We start from the raw sequence: 26274 nt of genomic DNA on the forward strand, positions 1-26274 counted from the left end.
TGCAGTTTCATCCTCATCGGGTAGAGAAGCCGACTGTATTGGTGATCGGGACAGGCAGTCGGCGTCCATATGTCGCTTCCCCGACTTGTGTACGACCGTCATATCAAATTCTTGCAGCCTCAGACTCCAACGCGCTAATCGACCGGTGGGATCTTTAAGATTAGTCAACCAACAGAGTGAATGATGGTCGCTAATAACTTTGAAGGGGCGGCCATACAAATACGGGCGAAATTTCATAACTGCCCATACCACGGCGAGGCATTCTTTCTCTGTTGTTGAATAATTAGCCTCTGCGCGTGTTAGCGTTCTGCTTGCGTAGGCGATGACTTTTTCCGTGTCCTCTTGCCGCTGCACTAGCACAGCTCCCAGACCTACATTGCTAGCGTCAGTGTGGAGCATCGTGGGGGCTTCCTCGTCGAAGTGAGCTAGCACTGGGGGTGTTTGAAGACGTTGGCGCAGATCATTAAACGCAGCTTCCTGTTCGTCGTTCCACTCGAAGGCAACGTCGTCTCTCGTCAGGCGAGTCAAAGGTGACGCGATGCGTGCGAAGTCTGCGATAAACCGTCGATAATAGGCACAAAGGCCCAGAAAGCGTCTGACAGCCTTCTTATCGGACGGTACCGGGAACTGTGCAACGGCGGCAATTTTTTCAGGATCGGGCCGAACACCTGCGTGGCTGACGACGTGACCAAGAAATTGTAGCTCTTCAAAACAAAAGTGACATTTCTCTGGCTTCAACGTCAGGCCCGCGGACCTTATGGCTCGTAAAACAACTTCCAGTCTCTTGAGGTGCTCGTCAAAAGTTGCGGAAAAGACAATGACGTCGTCAAGATAAACCAAGCAGGTTTTCCACTTCAACCCCGAAAGGACGGTGTCCATGAGCCTTTGAAAGGTAGCGGGTGCTGAACACAAACCGAATGGCAAGACTTTAAATTCGTATAAACCATCTGGTGTCACAAAAGCGGTTTTCTCCCGGTCTCTTGGATCTACCTCGATTTGCCAATATCCGCTCCTCAAGTCCATTGAAGAAAAGTAGCGAGCGTGTCGAAGTCTGTCAAGCGAGTCATCGATACGTGGAAGCGGGTACACATCTTTCTTGGTCACTTGATTCAGCTTCCTGTAGTCCACGCAAAAACGCAGGGTGCCGTCCTTTTTCTTGACTAGGACTACAGGTGATGCCCAGGGGCTCTGTGATGGCTGAATCACGTCATCTTCAAGCATTTTCGCTACTTGTTGCTGTATAACTTCGCGTTCCTTGAGAGCCACACGATAGGGATTCTGGTGAATAGGTCTCGCCGTGTCTTCGGTAATTATTCGATGCATCGTTAGCGGCGTACGGCCAACTCGTGATGTCGATGAAAAGCAGTCCTGAAATTCGGCTAGCAGCTCAAGAAGTCTCTTTCGTTCGTCCTTTGGCAAGGTAGTACCAACGTCAAGAACGGGTGCCGATTCTTGTTTAGGCGCTTCGTCCAGTATCGATAAACAGCCTTGGACTTCTACAATATTGTCAAAGTAAGCGACGGCTGTGCCCTTAGGAAGGTGCCGGCGCTCAGCACTAAAGTTGGTGAGGAGCAAGTTCGTGCGTCCAGCAGTGACAATGACAATACTTCGCGCAACTGAAATGCCATGGCTAAAGAGCAGCGAGCTAATTTGGTCTGCAATGCCTTCGCCGTCGAACGGTGCGTCCCCTGCCACCGAAACAAGAGTGCATGACCGTGGCGGGATGACCACATCATCATCAGTTAGACGCAGAGGTCCATGTGTCGCCCCTGAACAATCGACTAAACCAGGGCTGTTGCGAAACGTTATTAAACTGTCCGGGATGTTGATGACGGCGCCGTATTCTCTCAAGAAATCCATCCCAATAATTAGGTCTTTGCAACATGAGGCGAGAACAACGAACGCCGCCACGAAAGAAGAACCACCGATGTTGATTCTCGCTGTACACCTTCCGATAGGCATCAGTAACTGGCCTCCTGCGGTCCTTAGGTGAGGTCCCGTCCACGGCGTCTTTACTTTCTTGAGGCGTACGGCGAGGTCTTCACTTATAATAGAAAAGTCGGCACCGGTGTCAACTAAGGCGGTCACTTGTTGTCCGTCCACGAGAACGGCAAGGTCTGCGGTCACAGTTTCGTCGTTACGTCGTGTCGGCTTTACGGCGTCCTGTGGTGAGAGTAATGGGGGCTTTTTTTCGTCGTCTTGACGGCCTGCAACCTTACCCCAGAGGTCGCCGCCTTCAGTTTCCCCGGCGTGGGCTGGGTGACCTCCTTCCTCGGACGTCAGCAAAAGTGCGGCGGTGTGATGAAGGCGAGTGGGCAGGAGACGGAGAGCGTGGTCGATGTCCCAAACCCGGCTGGTAACCAGGCATGCTCTCGTCGTCATTGGTACGTCGGTCGTCAAAATGGGGTCGAGGCGCTGGAGGTCCTTGAGAACCAGTGTCGTCGCGGCGCGATACGTAGTCGTCGTTGGCGCGTCGACTGTCAGACCAGGGCCTCAGAGGGCGAAACGAATCGACGCGGTGCCAGCAATGACGGGAAATATACCCCGCACCTCCACCAGTGTCGCGGTGCAACGCGGACAAACGAGAATATATATATATATATATATATATATATATATATATATATATATATATATATATATATATATATATATATATATATATATATATATATATATATATATATATATTTCACTGCCCATACTCTCCTAGCTGTTTTTTTTTCCTCTCCTCCCATCTCACTGCAGGATAACAAGTGGGCGAATATACGTTGGCTGAACGTTGTGCTTTTAATAAAGGACTTTCTCTCAGTCTTCTGAAACAGTAGTGCTATCCGTAATATGATGCACATGGAATTATGTACAGTCGCGCTCAATATGACTTGCAAACGGGAGCGCGTGGCCTTACGAGTTAAAGGATTGTGCATTCCTTCCACTAGCCCTCAATCTGCAACTAAGCGCTGTTCTCTCACTGGATGATGTTCCCGAATATGAAAATAATGTTTAGTTACAGAAATGAAGCAAGTTGAAGCCATGAGCAATCTTTATAAACTCGTGAGGCCACACGCTTCCGTGTTGCAAGTCATGTTGAGCGCGACTGTACAATGCTCGCGGATTGAAACGGGACATCGTATTTTTTTTTAAGTATATAAACTGACATGAGCAATATCGCTGCAGAATCTGGCCGCTAAAGGCAATGTTGGCTCTGATGCAAGTGTGCGAGTGAGAATTACGCCGATGTGACACGAAGTGTAGACGCTGGGAACGACAGTACGTGAATTACTTAGCCATAAATTATCTCGTTTCAATCCGTGAGCAATGCGCGCTTGTTCTCGCATTATAGGTGCAGACACACTACGGGACAATCCTGTAAAACTCATGACAGGGGTGATGCATTCACCGTGGTAACTTAGCGGTAATGGAAAGGAGAGAAAGAGAGAGGGGAAAAAAAAGACAAAGGAAAGGCAGGGCCGTTAACAAGGCTGCTTCCGATTTGCTACCCTGTACTGGAGGAGGGGAGAGAAAGAATAGAGAAAGAAAGGAAAGAGAGAACGGCCGATATAGACATAACGGCGATCCCCGCGCATACCAAGAAGGTCACAAACTGAAAACTGCTTCAGAGTCCGGTTCATCTGCGATTATCTTAGACATAGGATACTATAGAGTTTGTGCTGTTAATGAAGCCTTGCAAGAATGGTAATAAGGCGTTGGGCTGCTAAGTTACAGGACGCGGGTTCGATTGCTGATCATGGCGGGTATTTTGAAGGGGGCGAAACGCAAAAATAAACGCTTGTGTACTTAGATTGAGGCGCACGTTAGGGAGCACCGGGTGGTCAAGATTAAACCCGAGTTCCCCAACTGTTGCGTGGCTCATGAAGATAGCGTCGTTTTGGCACGTAATACCCTAGAATATATTTTAAACATGGGTGATAAAGGACAGGGCCAGTTATGCGTATTCGGTGGTGCTCACCATCTGTTGCAAATAATAAGGAACGGAACTACGCGAGGTGGATCGCTACACTAAATTTCCTAATTGTCATTCATCGCCGCCGTCGCGGTTCGCTTCGCTCTTACAGCTGACCGGCATTCGTTGTTAGCTAATATATCGTTTCCCTAAAATATGCGCCCGAAAATTCGATACGTTGTCCTATTTTAATCTCATAAAGATAAAAAGGAGATATTTAAAGATAAAAAGCTGCGTGGAAGCTTCCATGTGTGCCGTGCTTCCCATAAAAAATTAAGTATTCATTTAGTAGGAAAATACCAATATAACATTACAAGAACCATGCTGCGCTAATAATCAAAGTGGTTATTATTCTTTATGCGCGATAGCACATCTACGGTATGCGAGCAGAGGCTTATCGAATTCGCGACCATATCGCTACAACACAAGCAACTGGTGGTTCATAAAAATCCACTCACATTTATCTACAGCTTTGACATAACTTATCTTCTACGTATCTTCCACGACCTCGGCGTAATGCTTGTGCTGCGCACATTGATGCACGGACACTATATGCCTGTCAACACATTAAAAAAAAAGATGTTCATACGACATCACGAGTTTGGTCCTTCTACGAGGGCTTGCGCGCACTGTTTTCGAGATCGAGCCAGAGCATTTGCCAGCCACGGCGTCGGAGACTGCAAACGGCTATAGGACGGGATTTTAAGCCTTTAATGTCACGAAACGCGTGAACTTGGGAAATGTCCGGAGCTGGCACGTTACATTAAGGGCAACACTCAAAACAGTGGTTACACTCAACGATGGAGTATAATTTCATGATTACCATGACTCGATCCTCAGCGTGTGATCGCTGGCCACTACGCTGCCGAGTAAAAAAAACAAAAAACAAAAAAGTTACGTGTCGCTAATGAATGCTAAGGTCCGTGACAGGTGCACGAACAGCAATCGTAAAAAATGGACCTAGATGCTTCTTTCATAAAAGATATACGTTATGTCCTCGTCCTCAAGAACCATACTAGTGAAATGGCCTACAGTTGGTATGGGTCCACTGTGAATAAGAAATGGCGCGTAAAAATAAAATATACACGAACTGTGCATATTTTATTCTTCTCTTTGGTGTACTTGTCCTGGCACCGTGTACAAGGTATATAAAGTCTCCATTGACAAAGACTATTAAATATGCGTCATTATCCACGAACGGGTTTACTAATAAACATTTCATGAAATTGCCTCAACAGGACGAACTTTTTGGTCCAGAACATATGGTTACAACGATCTACAATATGGGCTCCATAGGTTTTTTTTTTTTTTTGACATCATATAGCAAATTGTCGATAGTTCGATAGCCGTACCCCATATGGCCGCATTTGACGCCATATATGGACCACCCGCGCCATATATGACCCTATTTACGTCCATATATGGTAAACGGTAGCGACATAGGCAGACATGCATACTCATATGTGACCGCATATAATTTGTGTAAGTGCTATATATGGCATTCGCGTAAGGGGCATTCAAGATTGATACACATTTCGCTGGTAATCGTGACCAAATACTTCGAAGCCAGTACTCCAAACCGCTCGGTGTGCTAGGAACGTTACATCCATTTGGGCTATGGTCTTGTAGCTGACGATATGTCTAGCCCTAACGGTACTGCACCATATTTGCGAATGTGAAGCATGCTCAGACTCCTCCTATATTATTTTTAGCACCTTTCCACAAAGACGAACTAGCGTGTAAATCATTGACATTCCACAATTCGGATTGTGTGAAAGAGGAAAGAAAATAAAGAAACGTGGAAAGAGGAAAAACGCCCGCAGGCTAGACTGAATGCGTGCGCGCGTTTCGAATACGGGGGGAAAACGGCCCGCACGAAATGTGAAGACGAGTCGACGATGTTTATGATAGGGGACGCACGCGAAGGTGTTTAAAACGTGAAACGGAAGCAAGGCTATTGTGTTCCTATTGCAACAACGTGGCGTGAGCTTCAATAACCTGGGCTTCAGTTATCGAATATAGATTATTTGAAATGTAATCCGACACGGCATCATAAAGTTTAACAACTGATTTGTGCATTTGCTCAAGATAACTCCCTTTACTCAATACCTGCGGCCTGTAAGGCATATTTCAATAAATAAATAAATAAATAAATAAATAAATAAATAAATAAATAAATAAATAAATAAATAAATAAATAAATAAATAACCACGTCGTCTAAGCATAATATTTGTCCATTAAAGAAAACGTTGGCTCTGATGCGAACGTGCGAGCCGATATTACGCCGATGTTACGATACTACACCGACAAACTAAAGACGGTGGAAACGGAAGTCCGTGCATTGCTTAGCCCAAAATCGTGACGTTTCAAGTTGCTTTGTTCACACCATATGAAGATGTGGGCGAGACAAGCCATCGTGCGTGTTTTTCTATGAAGTGGGCATTTCTCGAATATATATATTACTCGAGTCAAGTATTAGTGGTGGTTGACAGTCTTTGCTGCCGGCGTACAGTTAGACAACGACCATGGCAAGAAATAAAAATAAATCAGTTTCTGGTTTCCTCGCTTCCCTGCCACATTTCTATATACTACCGTGCGTATATTCGGCACACACAAAACGCCCAGTACATCAAAATAATTAGAAATTTCGTACGGAATGTCTTAATTTTCTCCAAATTTGCATCATTGCCTTATCGCTTTCAACAATAACGAAAGGCGAAAGCAGAGCAGACATGCAGAAAAGTACCAAAGAGGTGTAATTGAACCCATAATTATCCAGATTTATTAAGAGCATAAGATAAACAGAGACGACATGCCAAAGGCAAAGAGCCGGTGCTTGATGTCGTTTAATAAAATTTTCTCATTTGTTCAGAAAGCAAACATTCAGTATAGGAACCCACAATTTTTATCACTCTAAGTAAGAAATAGAAACTGAAGGTGATGAGGTGAACATCATAACTTCTATGGAATATTTTAATTTTTCAGCAAGAAAAGTATACTGCGGTTTCAAAATCTCAATCGGTAGCAGTCGCAACATCTTCAAGCACGAAAAACACCGACCGTTTAAGCTACACCAACTTCCAAACACATCACAGGTTTCGCGCAAACGTGAAACATACCTTCTCGAAAAAATATGAATACCATATACAAAACATTTTTCTTGAACATTGTACCACATGGGCACCCGCTGAAGATTTCTTTTTTTTTTACTTTGCCCATATGCTGTGCATTAGTTGAGAAATATACCAAATTAAAGATAAGAGTGTTCTCAAACTGCACTAGATATCGTTCAGAATTCTCCTTGCCTATTGACTTAACTGCGCAACGTCCTATCAGTTTACATACACTATGAGAAATCAACATCCGACCGGCTGATCATTATTTGCCCAACTTTTGTTGCATATATTACTGCAATTTCGATATACCGCTTTACCCTATCTCAATGCGTTATGCTAGGCGTAGAATATTTTTTTAAATGTAAAACTGGAAAATCACGACCAACAAAAGGTGTAATGGCACTTACTTGAATGAAATCAAGTCTCGATGTTACCCCGGAATGTCGACAGGGATCGCGCGATCCACACAAGGTACCAACGTCGTCTGCGACGTTCCCGAAGCAGACGACAACGGTAGAATTTCAGGCGCGAAAGGTCGAGACGATAAAACAACAGTCGAAGTTGTTGCCGTTTCAGGACGATCACCAGCACGGCACAAGTGTTAATTCGACGCGACGCCGATGCCGAAGCGCATCGTAGAATCCCGGGAGGAGGCAACCGGTCGAATCACATCTCTCGTCGAAACGTCGCGTCAAGCTGGAGTCGTCGTACGCGTCCTTGTTTCTCGACTTGTCAAAACGGAAGTCCATTGTGGCAACGTCTTCTCGACGTCATCAAGGCCGGAAGAGCCAGCAACGCGTGACCGGGTAAACTTCAGCGAGCTAGAGCAATCCAAGGGCAAGGGTTGATCGTAAAGGTCACGTATTGATGATATCTTGCGCGAGGAATGCGGGTATCAGTCCGATACGATCAGTGCGTCGGCTTATCTCGATGAAATAACTTCGCGAATCTTCATCGGAGAACGCTCACTTAGACGCGTTGAAGCTACTACAGCGTAGAATTGTCGCAAAAGCTGAAGTAATGGATCAAAGACGTCAGAATATTGTTGGCTTCTTTTAGATAAACATACTTCGCACTTGCAGAAAAAAAATCATATAGCATTTGAGACTTATGGAAGTGTAGCGGAGACCACGGGATGCGCAGACGGCCGCACTTTACGATACGGGTAGGCCTAGGAACGGCATCGCCCGAAAATTTGGGCACCCGGTACCAGTTCGCTGCGCCCGACGTACTAAAAGAGTCCGGTCCTGATCTGCCGGAGCAAGCTCAAGAAAAATAAGAAAAAGAAATAGTGATGAAAATTACATTCGCGCTGAATCGGCGAGTACAAAACGCGATATCGAGTCCGGTTTCTTCTTTCTTTTTTCAAAATCTCCAGAACGAGAACTAAACACTCCGGGTGTCCTGCGGTGACTATTTTCACGTATGCTAAAAACTAAAGAAGTCTTGAAGCTAGAAGAGCTGCGCGAACTTACGCTTGTCGACTCGAAGAAATAAACTACGTGGCACTAAAGCCTGCACCGAAGAAAAAAAAAATCACCGATCACGGGTAGACGGAGTGGGTAATAAGTAGCCAGTAACCACGACTTATTCGTTCAAAATCCACTACTGAGAAAAGAAGCACGAATTTAGACAAAGTCAAGATGCACCGGAGCGCACACAAGACGAGTCGAAGTAGATCAGTCAGGGAACGATGTCCAAGGGTTGACAAGGCGTCTCCCGCGATTCACAGATTCCGGCTAGATGCTGCGGCGCGGGAGGAGAGCGGCCGGTGTCCGGCCGGCGAAAGGAGCAGCGGCGAGCAAGCAAGCAAAGCGCACGTGGGTCACACGGGGCGAGGCAGCGCACCGCACCGACCGCCGCCCGAGCGCGAACTGGCCCGCCTCGCTCCGGAGCCGTGCGGCGAAAACACCCTCCCCGGAGCGTGCGAGCGGGTGAAAACCTCCGCGGGGGATACCCCCCTCACTCTCTCGCGTGCCGTTGCGCGCGCGCTTAGCGGCTGCAGCCGAGGTCAGCGCTACCTCACGATGGTGCCGCTCGCGCGAAGGCGGCGGCGGAACGCAGTTTTTACGGCAGGGTGCGGCAGTGATGACACTTTGTCATCAGCGATAGCTAATATCGATAGCTATCGATATAGCGACAGCGATAGCTATATCCCAATAGCTATATATTTCGATCGATCGCATCGTACACACCTGACATTTGCACGTGTGTCGTGGAATTCTACATGAATAGCTGTTGGAGAGCTTCTTATAAATTACATTGAACAAAACATAACTGCTAGTTCCGTATTTTGCAGCCCTTTCAAAGCATTTTGAATGATAGTTCTGTCAGGTTCGGAACGACAAGATGTAGCCGACGGGAATAGCTGTTCTTTCCAGGAGCGGTGCGATGACATCTTACAGTGATGATAATTTTGAGGTTCTTACGTCCCAAAACCACGATATGATTATGAAAGACGCTGTAGTTGAGGGCTCCGGAAGTTTCGACCACCTGGGGTTCTTTAACGCGCACCTGAATATGTGTACACGGGCCTCTAGCATATCGCCTCCATCGAAATGCAGCCGCCGTGACCGGGATTCAAACCCGCGGCATTCGGATCAACGGTAGATGTAAGTAACTTCAAAACTGTGTCGCCTCACGCCTACTTAAAATAGCAATGTGTGTACCCAAGACGTATTTCAAACTTGGAAAGAAAAACCTTGTTTGTTTGTTTGTTTTCTCCTTATGTTAAGATGCCTTCTTGCACCTCTTTTCTCTTCAAGTCGATCTTCGGCCCAGTCACAGAAGAGAACCACACGCTGAAAAAGCGCCAGCGAGGTCTCTTCCAGCTCAACGGAAACGGGATTCTGCAAGATATGCTGGATCGGGTCGCTTCCTTGTACACGTTTCTCGTTTGCTCAGCGCATCCTACGGGCCCCATCTCATAGTCTAAGCGCGTCTCACTTCAAACTCCATTCTTCCTTCACGTCAAAGCTCTATTCAGGCTGCACGTCAAAGTAAATAGAATAAAGGAAGGAAGTAGGTAGCGCTTGTATACAGTACACTTATAGGGCAGGCGAAAATGTCACTCGCTGCGTCTGTCTTCTACGGCTGATCGCACCCGTCCACGATGCGGCGAACGCTGTCAGCAAAACGCGTCACGATGCGAGCTTCTTCGGTCACGGAGAAAACGGGATTTCTTGGGAGAAAGAGGGAGACAGCGATAGACCGCAAGCCGCTAAAGGGAGAAAGGGTCGGCGCCGTCACCTTAGGCCTAAGTCTCGCGCCAGTCACGTGGTCGTTCCATGCCTCGCGACGCATGGTTGCCAGCCCGTTCCGCTCTCGCCGACTTTTTCGGCGCACTCAGCGTTATTCGCGCGGCCATCGCCACCGCCGTTCGCATGATCGCTCCGCGGCTGACAGGAAATGCTTCCCACAGTCTTTTTTCCTTTTCTTTTTTTTAGTTACGTTCCTTCGCACTCTCTTTTCTACGTATATTTCGTTTTCTTGAACCCTCTGAAGCATCATTGCCTTCGGTGAGTACGCGTATGTGTGTACATAAAACGGCTTGTCAGGATCCGCTGAGGCAGAGACTCCGCTTAAAGAGTCGAGCGCGAATTCGAGAAAGCCGCGTTTTATATATTCGCGTCTTATATATGTCGCTCGCCAGTGTGCGTATTGCGTTTCCACGCTGTTGCCCAGTTCTTTTTCGCGGCTCGGTTTTCGCACGGTTTATCATTGAAAGGCTTTGAAACGGCCCGGCACTCTCCTGTTGCTGCTACAACTGTTGTTGTGTGCTCGCGCCGAATAAAATGGAGAGAAAGCGGGCTTGTCACGTGGTATTCTTTAGTATTTCGCGGGCATCTGTAGTAAGCAGACAAGCACTAATAGTCAATAGATAGAAAAGATTTAACCAGCCTAATCGGGCGTTTTGCAAACCGACGTACAACTTTATCATTGGCATTTTTCGCCTAGCTTGGTTGCTGCAAAAGTTGGTTAGGTAATCTTGCCTAATTAAGCGATTAAGCAGGACACAAAATGTAGTGACACTTACTCCGTGCAATAGTCAGCAACATGCACCTGGTCGCGTCGGCATATATTTAAACTACGGCTAGATTTATCTGGGAGACCCTGTGTAGATCAATGTCTCTCCTTGAAGCATGAGTCTGCGGTGAAAAATCATTTAATAGCCAGCACTTCTCTCGTCGCTTTTTTTTCCCCCAACTGTTCATTTACTGCTGCACAAGATAGACCAGTTCCGACTAGCCCAGACCCCTAACCTGCTAAGTTGCAGTAACTACTGTTTCTTCTATTTCTACAGGTAGGTCTATTGGTAACGAGGTAACCTAGATGAAAAACGCATGCTATCCAAGGTCTGATCTAAATTCGACAAGGAGTGATATGCGTACGCAATAAAACGACTGGAACAAGCGGTTTAAGCGGCGTTGACGAGAAGAATGAGCGAAGACACGAGTGGGTGTAATAGAACATGACCGATGACTGCCCCATTCGCAGCCACAAATCTGTCACAGTCAAGGCTTCACGACCGCTCCGCGATCATTAGGGAACGTTGAAACGGAAGCCAAAACCACGGGGAGGGTGGAGGAGGGCGCACCTCTTTCAATGAAATGGAAGGAGAAGGAGGGAGAGGAGGGGGTGGTAGCGACCCACGGGATTCACCCCTCCTGCCGAGAGATAAGTGCGACGTTGCCGGAACAGCAGCGATTCCTAAATGACAGGTTGCGGGAACACGGCGGAGCCGGTTAATGGTTCTCAACGCGGAACTCTGCCGCCGCTGCCGCCACGGAGGTTTGCTGGCGTAAGCGCAGCGGGTGTCTGAACGTACCGCAGCCTATTAACAACCACGTGTGGCTGTGACGTACGCCGCGGCTCGAACAGGTGTGAAAAGTGACTGACGTGTATTGTTAGACATAGCTATATGGAGTAAGTGTATAATGAAGCGAAGGAAAGGAGGATGAGGGTGGTACTTGTAGTTTTACAGCAAAGCTGTCTTATTCTACCCTGTACCTCATCGTCGTAGTCCTGTGTGCATCTTGTCTATGTTTATTTCACGCTGTTTCACCACAGAGCTGTTATGCTCGAAGTTATGCCATGTGCCGTTGTTGTTGTTCTTTTTCTGTGGACATGGCTCATACCCAATGCAGAGAATTCGCCGAGTAGTGGGTGAACTTGTCCAATATTTTCTGTAAGTTTATCATTCGTAGAAGAAAGAAAGAAAGAAAGAAGAAAGAAAGAAAGAAAGAAAGAAAGAAAGAAAGAAAGAAAGAAAGAAAGAAAGAAAGAAAGAAAGAAAGAAAGAAAGAAAGAAAGAAAGAAAGAAAGAAAGAAAGAAAGAAAGAAAGAAAGAAAGAAAGAAAGAAGAAAGATGAGGCATTCTTGGTGAGGAAAGATTCGAATCCGCGTACCCACGATCCGAAGACGGCATCTTAACCACTCGGCTATCCAGGCACGCTAGCAGAACAAAGCATAGCCTTGTATAGTATAGTATAGCAAAGGGGCGGAAAAGTGAAGTGAGGGTGAGGAGGAGAGATGTGAGGAGCAGGGAAAGGAGGAGGGGAGAGAGTAAAGCATAGCATAAAAAGAAAGGGAAAGGGAGAAATAGAGAGAAAGAAAATGAAGGAAGACTGAAAGAGAAAGAAACAGGGAAAGAGACAGAATCAAAGAAACAGAGTGGAATAAATAGAGAGAGAGAGAGACGACAGAGGAAGAAAGATAGAAAGGGTGAGAAAGAAGAAGAAATAGATAGAGAAAGAAATGAATAGAAATAAACAGAGACAAAAAGAATAAGAGAGCAAGTATAGCCATCTATGGTATAGTATAGTATATGGCATAGTATAGCACAGTACAGTATAGTATAGTATAGTATAGTATAGTATAGTATAGTATAGTATAGTATAGTATAGTATAGTATAGTATAGTATAGTATAGTATAGCAAGGGATGGGGGAAGAGAGAGGTGAGGGGGTAAAAGCCTAGCCAAGCCAGGACTAGCCTGGTGCCCACCAGCTCCGCTGTGATCCAGCCTTGCGCGATTTAGTGCAAGCTGCGCTAACTTTTTAAACTGTGGCTTCGTACCAACAATTCGCACACTATTACTTTCCCTTGTGCACTCCCCTAAGACGACTCGAAGGCGAAAGCCATCTTTTTCTTCGCAGTCGATGTACTGATCCTCCCCCGCCTGCCTCCGAAAGCTTTCTGCACCTAACCTGGTTTTACGCTGCCTCCAGTTATGGCTGGTCTCTGACAATATTGGTTTTTTTTTTTTTTTTTGCTTTTAGACTGTGATATCGTCATCGGCAGGGAGACACGATCTCTCCAATGTTATTCACCGCGTGCTTACAGGAGGTTTTCAGGGCCCTAGATTGGGAAGAATTAGGGATAAGAGTTAATGGAGAGTATCTCAGTAACCTGCGATTCGCTGATGACATTGCATTGATGAGTAACGCGGGAGACGAATTACAGCTCATGATTACTGAACTGGATACGAAAAGTATAAGAGTAGGTCTGAAAATTAATATGCATAAAACTAAAGTAATGTGGAACAATCTTGGCAGAGAACAGCGCTTTGCGATAGGTGGAGAGACACTGGAAGTTGTAAAGGAGTACATCTACTTAGGACAGGTAGTAACCGCGGAGCCGAACCATGAGAGTGAAATAACTAGAAGAATAAGGATGGGATGGGGCTCATTCGGCAAGCATTCTCAAATCATGAATGGTAATCTACCACTATCCCTCAAGAGAAAGGTATATAACAGCTGCATCTTACCGGTACTTACCTACGGAGCAGAAACCTGGAGACTTACAAAGAGGGTTCAACTTAAATTGAGGACGACGCAGCGAGCGATGGAAAGGAAAATGATAGGTGTACCTAAGAGACAGGAAAAGAGCAGAGTGGGTCAGGGAACAAACGGGGGTTAAGGACATCATAGTTGAAATCAAGAGAAGAAATGGATATGGGCCGGGCACGTAGCACGTCGGCAGGATAACCGGTGGTCGTTAAGGTAACTGACTGGATTCCAACGATGGTAAACGCGTGAGGGGAGACGGAAAATTAGGTGGGTAGATGAGATTAAGAAGTTTGTAGGTATAACGTGGCAGCAGAAAGCACAGGACCGGGTTGATTGGCGGAACATGGGAGAGGCCTTTGCCCTGCAGTGGGCGTAGACAGGCTGATGATGATCGTCATGATTTTGCAGTGTCGTTACAGACTCACTTCTCTTCTTTCATTCTTTCGCACCTCCTTTCCCAAGTACAGGGTAGCCAACCCTGTACTTGGGAATGTACAGGGTTGGCTTCCAGGTTAACCTCCCTGCCATTCCTCTAGCTTTCTAGAGGCAATGTCTTTCTGGAACAGCATTCCGAGTGACGTAAAGATGTCTTGAGGTATTGGCAGTTTCAAAAAGCAATTATTTTCGTACTTACCTTACTTGTAACTAATTATTTTCTCATTTATGCTGTCTATCGATTTCATTTTGCTGTCATTGATGTTTATTCAATCTTATATCATAATACAGTTCGCTCGTTTTCATATGTTTGAAGGTTTTGCAATTTTGCCGTTTTGTGACACATCACTTGATCTTTTTTTTCCGTTTCGCTATTATTATTTCGCAGATCAGATTAAGTATAACCAATACTCCACTTATGAGTTCTATTTTTCCACGTTACATGTTAGTACTTGGACTTGTTTGTTGCATTTTCATTTGTATTACCTTGATTATCTCGTTCGTTTAAATTTTCACATGTAATTCAGTATATTTTAACATCATGATTTATTTAATTTGCCATCAAGTGTTGTTATTGCTTCTTCCAAACTTATTTCTTCCTGTTAGCAAGTTGCTGTTATTTGATTTTTCTTTTTTTAATTACTACAGGAGGTCCCCTCGCAGCCTAGAGCTTTGGGACCTTCTTCTGTATATTATGTTGCTACGTAACATCTTTTCGAATGAATAAAACTTAGTTTTCTTTCTCTCTCTCTCTCTCTCTCTCTCCAGAATCGAAGGCATTGCAAGCTTTCTGTACCTCACCTGGTTTTGCACTGACTCCGTGATCGGCCCACCTTTGACCAAGCGACAATGTCATATGATGACGTCATCATGTTATGTGACGTCATGATGATGTCACAAATTTTGGCGTTCTGTGACGTCATCACGCGACGATGATTTTTTGTATCACTCGTGTTAACGCCGACAGTCAATTCTTGCGTTTGATGAGGCATCTCAGGTTTTCCTCTCAAAATATTCTTGAATTCATCATGCGTTCCCCGTTCGCACTTTCCATCTATTCGCACGGATCCATGTCTCAGAAGCCAGTCCATTTGCGTGACTCCGCATCCAGCTGGCTTCAGCGCACGCCCGGTGGCTGCAAACGCGCATACGTGCTCCGGCAACGCGTAAGCCTAGCGAGTCTGAGTGAGTGGACACCGGGGTAGGTGTCGCCGGCGTCGGACGAATCCGGTTTTCAATTTGCGTCCGCGAAGATGAGAACGACAACGACGCTCGCGACGTTGCCCGCCCGCCGGCGTGTAAAATAGCGCACGCACCGTCGCGCCCCGACGTCAACGCGCGCGTGACTTCGCAAAGCGTCCGCTCTCTCATCACGCGCGAGCGAGAACATGAGCGAGGCGCTCGCTCGCAACCGAATGCCGCAGCGACAACTACAGTGTCGCGTTTGGGAGTTCTCGAGCTGCGAGAGCTGCTGACGCGTCGCGCACAGTGCAACGTCACGTAAAGGGAGGAGGCAGTTTCGAACACTGTCGCGAAGGTCACTGCACTTTAGTGCCCCTTGCTTTTTACCCACGATGCCCTCGCCACTTTCCCCCTCCTCTCCCCACACCATTGAGGGCGTAGTACACTGCCTTGACTAATGAACCAAGTGTCGGCTCAGCTCGCTGGTGCACGGTAATAAATGGCTTTAAAAAAATTAAAAATAGAAGTACTGACTGTATCTGACATTCTCTTCTCTCTTTGTCTGATTCTTTCCTTATCTTTTCCTTCTGGTTATATCTATAATAAGTGCATACGCGAAATCGCAACGGCTTATCAGCCCTCTACTACGGCGTCTCTTAATCATATTGTTGTTTTGGAACGTAAGGCCCCAAAAATTATTATTTTTAAAGGCTTGTCCGTTTATCGGCCTCTTTCTTGTGTGTGTGGTTTGCCCAATCACACGGGACCTATTGCGCTCTTTTTTTTTTTTTGCCTGACATAGATATGGGAACACATCCGCTAGTGTTGGTATAAAGAACCTAATTAATATTGAGCGAGACAGCAGATGTTTACTTGCGACACGCCTAGACATTATTATTGTCCTTCAGCAGCACTTACTCCTTCGTGTCGAGAAACTGTACCTTCAGATTATGGTGGCATCTCTATATCTGTATGTCGTAGGCAATGCATGTGGGCGAACAGCCCGGAAAGAGAGAACACAGCAAAAATAGAATAACAGGACAATGCGATGTCCTGTCGTACACGACAATCTTGATGTGCTGTTAATTGCCACAGTTAATCTGCTCATTTATATACAGTTGCGCATATAGGCATCCCGCTGAGATCTGTCTGCACGTATGTCAGGTCTGCACGCACGCCATGCTAAGGACCATTTTTCTTTCCTACGCAAACATCGACAAACTGTCGCGAGAGAACGTTAAAATACACTGTATTTGTGTCGCAACGGTAATGAGAACAAACGTTGTGTCTTACAAAGAAAACGGGCCCTTAAATTCTCCATCTACTGTTCTTGTGTCATGCGTCTTTCTTTCTTTCCGTGTCTCCGTCAGTGAATTTAGATGGAAACACTCTGTAGTACGTGCAACCAACTGGCCCAGGAAAGCATTATTCTCAATACTTCATCCTCATTGAATTAAACAGGGATATCTATAGGGCCACAAAAAAAAAGAAAAATGTACTATAGCGTGTCCTGTAGGGCGGGATAACCATTCGAACAAATGTCTTCCAGCTAACGCTCGCCGGTTATATACGTAACAAATGAAACCAGCATGTTATAGTTGCAAACAGAGCCCTCAGTCTAAAAACCCGCTTACAACCGGCCCTCCAGAAGCACGACCCAGCGCGCGCCTCTAGCGTCGTAGACAACGAAACGGTCCCGCTGGTCTCGGCATCTTTGCGACTGCACGCTTCACGCACGTCCCTCGAAATGCATTCCTCCATTGCCACGTGTCGTTGCTGACCTTTTGCCTTCTTTCGAAACGGGGGCCCATTGTTATCTTTTGTTCTCTAAAGTACCACGCGTTGAAATGCGTTGAGAAGCCTAAAATGAGCAAAGAGAGAAAATTGAAGAAACGAAAGACAAATAAACGGTCGAGGCCCATACTGGCCAGCGAACTCAACGACCTTATTGTCACCCAGTGGCCAAAAGACTTTGTTTGCAAAGCGTCAACCGCAGGAGAAAAAAGACGTGTGAGATGTCTTTTTGCTTAGCTATAGCGCAAGAGCGCGTGACCCGGAATTTCGGGGGTGGACGCGCGACACTGCGCCGCCTAGTGCACGTTTATGCGACGCGTGTGCCGCGAAAACAAATGCAGCGTCGCCAGTGACGAACTCTGCATCGAAAGCAGGCCAGATACGATCGCGCTGTCTTTGTTCGGGCGTAAATGAAGCGAGGTCAAGCCCATAGTCCGGCGGTGCAAAACCGATGCCGTAAATTGGGCAGAGCGGGGTGAACCAGAAACCGGGACTAGTTCTTTTGGACGTCGAAGAAATGACCTCGCAAAATTAGGCCCCATCTCAAACCCTGCTCTTTCACGCAACAAAGGTCAAGGTTCTGGCCAGTGTTTCAACATCCGCTGAAAGTCAGTTTAGTGTTATTGACATCAAGGGAAATATAGGCACGCCAACTTTACACAATCGGTTATAGAGTGGTGCGATACACCACAAGTCAGGTAGTGTCGGAAGAGTTGAAATGAGCCTGAGACGAAGATTTTCTTCACAAGCATACGTCACCGCATTCACCCACACACTTCGCTAGTGTTCCTTCGCGCAATCATCGCGACGATTCTCACCGAAATTGTATTAGTAAGCGATATAGTCTGAAATTAGGATAATATATCGATTTCTTTTTCTTACACTTGGATCATTACGAAGAAGCGCTTGCGTCTGAAAAGAGCAGTGCAGGTCGTTTACCCTGGTTCAGGATCCAATTTAGCATATCTTTTCCTTCAATAACGTAAATCCGTTAACCCGACCTGCTCTTTTTTTTTATTTTAAGAAAAAAGAAGTGCTGCGTAATAAAGCGGGTGCTCTCGCACCGAAAATGCATGAATTCTCGGCAATGTCCTAGTTCAACGTTGCCCATCACACAGCGTGTGGACGAAAACGGAAGTAACTACAGATAAAAAAACAAGAAAAAAGTCCAACTGGCCCTTTGCGAAACGCTCGGCCAGGACACGCTTTTCACTGTCACAGGAGAAACGTGCCAGCGTCCTCGTGAATAAAGAACAAGAAAAAGGAACTCCTTAAAGAACGGTGGCCAAATAAACAGAAGGAGACGGTCAATGGATGCACGGAGGAACCGACAGAACCTTCCACGTGAGCGCTGTCCAAAACAACAACGTAGTCGTTCGGTCGACAACCTTTAGGATGGCAAGCGCGAGGACCGTTACCGGCGAAGGAAAGTAACGCAAAACTATAAATCAACGCCGACATCGATACCGACCGACAAGACGTTGTAGCGGAGGCCAACGTAGAAGACGAGGGTCCGTTAGCGTGTCACGGACACTGTCGTCCGCAAGGGCCCGAGACGAAAGACAGCCAGCATGGTGCCGCTCCACGTCGCTGCGCAACACGCCGAAGCGGAGCTCACGCTGTGGCGCGAGTGCGCGTGACTTCCTTCCTTCAACCCCCTCCAGGAGAGGAAGGCACAAAGAGGGGTCCACGCTGTCAGTGTCGTCGATTGTTTTGTGTCCTTGTTTCTTTCTCATAGTTGGTTCTATCTTGAAGGAGCTTGCGTAATCCGTACAGCAGCGTGAAAGCTGCCGAAAGGGCGACAAGACGGGCAGCGTGCCGAGCAGCGAATGTGGCGCCGGAGTGCTCTAACGCGTAGAAGACTCAAGCGGGCTCATCTGAAGGTGGTCGCTCATTCTTCATGTTCATAGAATTCCATATCGTCAATAATAATGCTCAGAGGTAGCGCAATGCTCTGGACAACTTTCTTCGCTACTTATATATTAGCGAGTTGGCTCTCATCCGCTCATCATATGAAAAATGCGACTGTACGCTGTTCTCAAGGGGCTTACTTACTCAGATCGCATATTTCCGTAGTAGGAATTCCAGCTATCTATTGTTTCTTCGACTTGACCAGGGAGCTTGTAGCGGCCTTATACACCTACCTGACGCAAGCGGTGGAGCTTTTGCCACAGCGGGCCACTTTACGGAACGCATTCAAATTATTGGGACAGCCTAATCTGATCCGATTACTTAAGGGAGTGCGAGCTTCTGGCCGATAAAAGAACCATTTCGAGTACAGAGGTTTATGCAGCAACTTTAAGCCAAATCCCCTTGTCGAAACGTTGACTCCTCGACATTCCCTGCTCCACGTGTTTTCATCAGTTCCAAGCCTCCATCTTCCCCTGTACTCCTGCCTTGTTTGGATTGGTCGATGGGTCACATGTCGCTGGACCACAACACCAACGTAGGGAGGGACACCGCTGTGAAATGATCCAGCTTACTTTTGATCACCCTGTAGGACTCGCGACACTTCATACCTAGCTTGCAGTAGACGAGGCCTGTCTTGCACTGTATACCCGAGCCATCACGGCCGCCATAGTCGGCATCGATCTCGTGACTCGTGAGCTCTGCCAGTGAAGCGCCTTAGTTCGATGACGTTGTGGTTGAAATATGTTTCGTCGCCATGCATATGTATAGTTTCAAGGTCACTTCATTGAAACCGCGCGTTACTAGACAAGGGACAAGAGGAGGAGTGCGTAGGACATGCGCTGAACTCACAAATGAAGTTTCAGTTGCGAGTTCAGCGCATGTCTATGTGAACCCCTCTTCTTGTCTCTGGTCTCGTAACATGCTGTTTCAACGAATTGAACTTCAATCAACTCTCCCAAATTACCATCACGATTCAACATCACGCCTGCTCGTCCACTGTTCGTCAACATCACGCCTGTTCTCCACGCTGGTTCGGCCTCTGCTGACTATTCTCAATGTAAGACGAGACGTCAACTCGGTCGTCCGGCCCAATCTTCAGCCCTCTCGTACACTGCACGCTTTTCGTCGTGACGAAACGCGTTAACGTCGCACTTCTCCTCCCCTTTTGTCTCGCCTGTCCCGGCACGTGTCTGCCACGCAACACTCGGGGCTTTTGTGACGCGTCCCGGCTTTCCTACAGCCTCAGCGAGCCTGCAGCCAGTCCGTTTCATATTCATGGCTGGCACGGACGACTGCCTCCCCCTTGAACCAAGCCGCGTGTGCCTGTCCACCGACCACCGTTTGTTCTTCTTCTAGCTTTCAAGGCTTATTTCATTTCTTGATCTTCTTCGTCTTGTTGTTTCCCGTATCCCAAGAACGCCGTGACGTTGTTCTTCCTTGCGGCACGCGCTCATTTTCCGAGCGAACCTTTCTTCTTCTTAGCCTGCGGCTTGTCTTCGCAATCACCCCTCCCTCTCCTTCTCTCCTACCGTGATCGCCCAATACAGGAAAGGGCTGCGGGGCATGCTCTCTTCATCTTCTTTTGCTGCTGTCTCATGCGAGGCGAGACTTGTTTGTATTGGGAAAGGGGTCCAACAGACCGCCGCTCCCGTACATATTTTTTGTTCTCGCCCCTTTCCGCTTGTTCGCGCCTTGTTCCAGCGCCGCGTTGTTGTCTCTCGGCTTTTTGGCTTTGGCTATGACTAGGCTATGCTCCCGGGCTTTCTTTTTGGCCCCGGCGGCTAGCACCATCGCGGGACCGCTGGAGCGTGAACCGTTGGCTGAGCAGAGAAGTCGCTCGGACGACGACGCTCCTCTGCTTCTGTGCTGTTGAAGTTGCGGTTTGCGCTTACGTTGTTCCTTTCTTTTTCTTCCGGCCACTCCTTCATTCAGGCAGCGCGAACGAGATGCGTCGCGTTTACCGAACCGCTTCGATAGACGGCACGCGTGCATCTCACAGTTTTCCGTCGTTACTTCTGCTCGCCGAAGCGCCAGGAGAGAATGCGACAGAGAACCCTAATGGCCGCGCGTCCGTTATCTATCTATCTATCTATCTATCTATCTATCTATCTATCTATCTATCTATCTATCTATCTATCTATCTATCTATCTATCTATCTATCTATCTATCTATCTATCTATCTATCTATCTATCTATCTATCTATCTATCTATCTATCTATCTATCTATCTATCTATCTATCTATCTATCTATCTATCTATCTATCTATCTATCTATCTATCTATCTATCTATCTATCTATCTATCTATCTATCTATCTATCTATCTATCTATCTATCTATCTATCTATCTATCTATCTATCTATCTATCTATCTATCTATCTATCTATCTATCTATCTATCTCCCCTGCCTGTCTCCATGCAGGTTTATCTCTACCTGACTGTGCGTATATTTGTAAGTTGCATGTCTCAACTCTATGAATGAAGCGACAGAAAGTTGAGATAGCCTGTAAGGTTTCATCATCAGAGAAGGTAAGATGTGCAGGCAGGCTACTGAGGCACAGTGACGGCACATTTGACACAGTGGCACAGCGACGGCACAGTGACAGCACATTCGATAGTTTTCAGTGAGCGTCGGTGACGCTCCGCTCCGCTCATATGTAACGCCCTACTGAAATGCCCGAATGTCATTCCAATAACTCCATATGTTTCTGTATGAAGTCCGTGAAGAGTCCGTATGTTTTCCATATAGTTGCCATATCTATCGTAAGAATATTACGAAAACAAAGAATTATTCGAATCGTATACCGAACGTTTCAGTATAAGGCGTCCCGGACCAGTGCAGGGAACTGCATGGATTTCATGTTTTACAGTAAAGCTGTCTATGTCTAATATTTGTTGGGGTTTTACGTCCCAAAACGACAATATAATTATCAGGGACGCTGTAGTGGAGGGCTCCAGTAACTTCGACCATCTGGTGTTCCTTAACGTGCACCTAAATCTTAGTACACTGGTCACTGGCATTTCGCCTCCGTCGAAATGCGGTCGTCGCGGCCGGGATTCGATCCCGCGACTTTTGGGTCAGCAGTCGAGCACCACCACTAGACCGCCGTGGCGGGTGCTGTCTGTGTCGAGGATCTGAAATTTTATTGCGTCCACGAGGAAAAACTCTCTCCTAAGTAGTGAGAGTGAAAAAAAAATCGCCCGCATCTTCCCACGGGGGGAACTCGAGTAAATGCGTCGCAGAGTGGTGGGGGTATCGCGTGAATGTTGCGTAATTGGGTACGGTTTGGGAATGCTCAATTGTTACGCGATGCGCACACCAAGTACGACTTGAACGGCTCCAGCGTGCACGAAGTTCCGGGTCCTCAGCTCGCTTCAAACGCTTGCGTTCAGCGTCGTATGCTCGTCTCTTCGCAGCCTCGTCTTCTGCGTTGCTTGCTGTTGTTGACGCCGACGACGGTGAGGGTGGGGTAACTTGCCTTCAACGAGTGGTGGGACGCTGATTGAAGGTACTGTTGCTTCCATCGCATCTACTCGAGTCAAGCAAGGCGTCAAGTCAAGCGAAATCCAAGTAGAGACGCCCTTGACTGAATTCCGAACGCGCGCTCCGCCGCTTATATACACACCGCCCGCGTTCGAGAGAGAGGAGGGAGGGACGGAGAGGGAGGGAGGGAGGGAGGAGAGGAGAGGCTTGCTGCCGGCACTAGACGAGCCGAGCATGCGCAGTGGGGGTGTGAACGGCGCCGCCGACGTCGCAGGTGCGACTAAAAAATGCTTCGCATTTAAAAAGTTAGAAAGTGAGAAAGAGGGAAACTGGGTGGCCTGTGCGCACGCGTATGCGATGAAAAAGACAAGCATGGATGCAAAAAGAACCATGTCAGGCCGTACGTGAGGTGCGCAATAGGCGTGGTGTATGCCATACCACTATCATGTGGGAAGACCTACATAGGTCAGACCGGGAGGTGCATCAAAGATCGTGCGCGGGAACATGAGCTGTCCTTGAAAAATGGTAGTAATGCGCATTTACCGGTTCATTGCGCAGCCTGCTCGTGTGCACCGCGGCTAAGCGAGATCAAGATTCTGGGTAGGGGTGGTGATACCTTGGGAAGGGAGTTGCTGGAAGCTTTCCATATTAGGAGCAAGGGCACAGAGTGTATTAGTGATACGTCTATACATTTGTACGGCAACGAGTTCAGATTATTCATGTCGATGTTTGATTAGCTATGCTACGACTGCGCGCATGCGCTTTAGGTGATCTGTCTTTTCCGTGGTTTTTTCTAAATAAAACCAGTTGATGTTTAGCGCTTGCCCTGTGCACTGTCTTCTTCTCTTCTCAGCCAGTTCGTTCTTTTTCTTCCTGTTCGCGCTAAAAAAAAATATGATGTCCGGGTGAGAAAGAGGGGTTTCTGAGGCAAACCTCCTCCTTTCTTCCGGAAGGAGCGTCAGGAGGTGGAGGGTTCCGTCGGCGGAGGAGGGATGGCGGACGCCGTCGGCGCTTTGTTCGTCCTTCATGTCATCTTTGTATCGGTTGTTTGCGCGCTTATTTAACAGAAACACAAGCTGCCGTTCTCCATATTGAATCTCACTTCTTTCCGTAATGAGGAGGCTGCGTATAGTTCGTCCTCCCAAGGAGCGAGGCGCCGATAAAAACAAGTAATGGCCACCGATCAACAATAAACTTGTGTGTGTGTGAGAGAGAGTGTGTGTGTTTTCGTCGCGACGACCTCCGCCACCGCTCAAGACAATAAAGTGCGGCCGTACCTTTCACCGGAATCCTGGGCCACATAGGTGTCGCGTGCTACAAGCTTCACTGGTCGTCTACCTTCACAGAAAATTATGACTCCTGAATTGTTTTAATAAGCGCGTCTTACCAAGGCGCGGTCAAGTTGGCTGCAAAACGACGGCAAAGTTAAATGGACGTACTGTTACGGATAGGCGTGCTCAGGATTCCCCATGGGGCCAAGTTTCGCCGCAGCTTCCACCCCCCCCCCCCCTGGTCGAGTCCACGGTGTAAGAAAAATGCGCTCACATGTGCACTGTGGTTCAGCCTGAAAGAAATCGAGCTCCGCATTGGATGGAAAAATGAAAAAATGAAGCGATGACGCGCTCCTCACAAAGGCCTGCCATCGGTCCCTGGCATTCCGGGTTAAAGGTGGGCAGTAAACAGTTCTTCCAATCCAACAACGGTAAAGGTAAGGGGCAGAATTGGCGCCCCCTTTATGTAACTGGGGGGCGGGGGGCGGGGGGACAGCCGCGCCCCTGATACGAACTCCTATGCTTTCACGTGGACTACCGTTGCCACTGCGGGTTTGTGTGGAAATTGCTAGCATACCACGCCTGGCCAGTGCAGAGCGCTAACGCTCAGCCAGCGCGGATGCAATGGCTCCGCTAAATCGCTCCATTTACGAATCTTACGACAACAGTATTTGGAAAGGAACGAAAACCATTTATATCTCACACTTTGACAGACCTACCCTAAAGCCACACAACCGTGATTATAGATTGGAAGCAAAGATGACCAATTCAGAGAACTATGCACTAAAAAAGTGCGAGTAAACAGGGTGCGCTTTTTTTCCCACAACAATACACTCTGAGAAAAAAATCTAGCATTTGGTGAGTATTTATTGCCACACAACTATAATTGTCATCTGGCATGCTCGCGTTTCCTTTCTTGAAAATCCAGTTCCCGCCACTTTTTTATCAAGAATGCTATGTAACGCTGATAGCGTGCACGCCGTTCGTGATCGAGAAGTACCGGGACCGCGGTGGTAACGCAAGAAAAGTACGCGTGGGGGATGACGATTATAGTTGTGTGGCAGAAATACCGCCCAAATACTCGATTTTTTTCTAGAGAGTGCAGTCGTCATCTATCTGGTGCGCTTTTCCTTGCATCATCACCGCTCGCCCGGCACTTCCAGGTCACGAACGACATGCATGTTATTAGCGTAACATAGTATTCTTGAAAGGAAAGTAGCCAGCGTCGAGCTTTACAAGAACGAAAACGTATGCGAGTCTGATTATTGTCGTGGGCCAAGAAGGCGCCTTCTTTAAATCGTCCTACCGTTGTTTACTCGAACATTTATGTAATGCACAAAGAAACAGCAAAACGCCTCGCCGGCAAGTATTATGACTCTTCACGGATACTTAAGACACGCTATTAGAATCGCTGTGCTTGCCTAAATGCATGAAACCTGAAAGAAGACCTTGGTAATCCTGCAAGTTTCTTTAGAACAACACAGCTGAGGACACAAAATTATCAGCACTTGTTATTTCATCTATTCAATGTGGCACAATCTGCGTCGGACTGTTATAAGTTGACCGCTTCCATTGCCATTTATTCGAAAGTTATTAGCGTTATGTTGTCCCGAAATAGCATCGATTTGGTGCGGGCTCCAAAGCGCGCTAAAAAGCGCGCCACATAGTCGCGGCATCTGGTAGCTGCCTGTGAAACGTGCTACGGGCGCAACGCGACTGCGCGCCGCCAGGTGGCCTCGCCTCTGCCTCACATCGTTATGGCGCGCTCGATTTGATCAGAAGCAGTTGCGAAAAGCACCAGGCGAGACGGCGTGCTGTTTCGCGTTAGTCATGGCGTAAACGATGAGCAATTCCTTCCACGCGGAAACTTTCAATGATGCGTTTACGCTTCTATTGCTCGAACGCATCTGTATTGCCAAAAGCACACAAACATAGGAGAGCAGGAGAGGGCAAATCTGGCATGCTCTACAAAGGGAAAAGTTGAACTTGAAATATAAAATGAGTAAGAGAGAGAGAACACACGCTCTTTCTCTCTAGGAAACTGTAATACTATCACCATAACAATCTGTCATTATTCTAGTCAGGGGCGTCGCCAAGGTGGTGGCTTGAGCAAGGCATACACAAAGCAGGCTCATTCGATTCTCCGGCCCAAGCGCTTATGTTTCGATCCAATCGAAGTAGTCCGGTGACCGTTTTGTATCTGTTCTTATCGGGCGGAACGGTGTCTCCGTTCATTCTGTGCCTGTTCTCTGCCAAAATGATTGACAGCACTGCCTTTTCCGGTTGCTATTTTCACATCTGACCGTCAGACGAGCCTCGACCAA

General features: G+C 47.2%; 1 protein-coding gene across 2 annotated transcripts in view; it reads right to left on the reverse strand.

Moving 5' to 3' along the window:
• The window catches only part of LOC119374947 (uncharacterized), a 369109-nt gene that overhangs the window by 330572 nt on the left and 12263 nt on the right, over window positions 1-26274 (reverse strand). Inside the window, exon 1 of one of the 2 annotated variants that reach the window (XM_049410916.1) lies at window positions 7489-8417. The exons of the other annotated variant lie outside the window; for it this stretch is intronic. The gene's annotated coding sequence lies outside the window, so the exon portion shown is untranslated. Of the gene's footprint in view, window positions 1-7488; window positions 8418-26274 lie in introns of those variants that run through there. 2 annotated transcript variants of the gene reach the window in all.

This window comes from Rhipicephalus sanguineus, chromosome 11 (assembly GCF_013339695.2).
Source record: "Rhipicephalus sanguineus isolate Rsan-2018 chromosome 11, BIME_Rsan_1.4, whole genome shotgun sequence".
Lineage (NCBI taxonomy): Eukaryota > Metazoa > Arthropoda > Arachnida > Ixodida > Ixodidae > Rhipicephalus > Rhipicephalus sanguineus.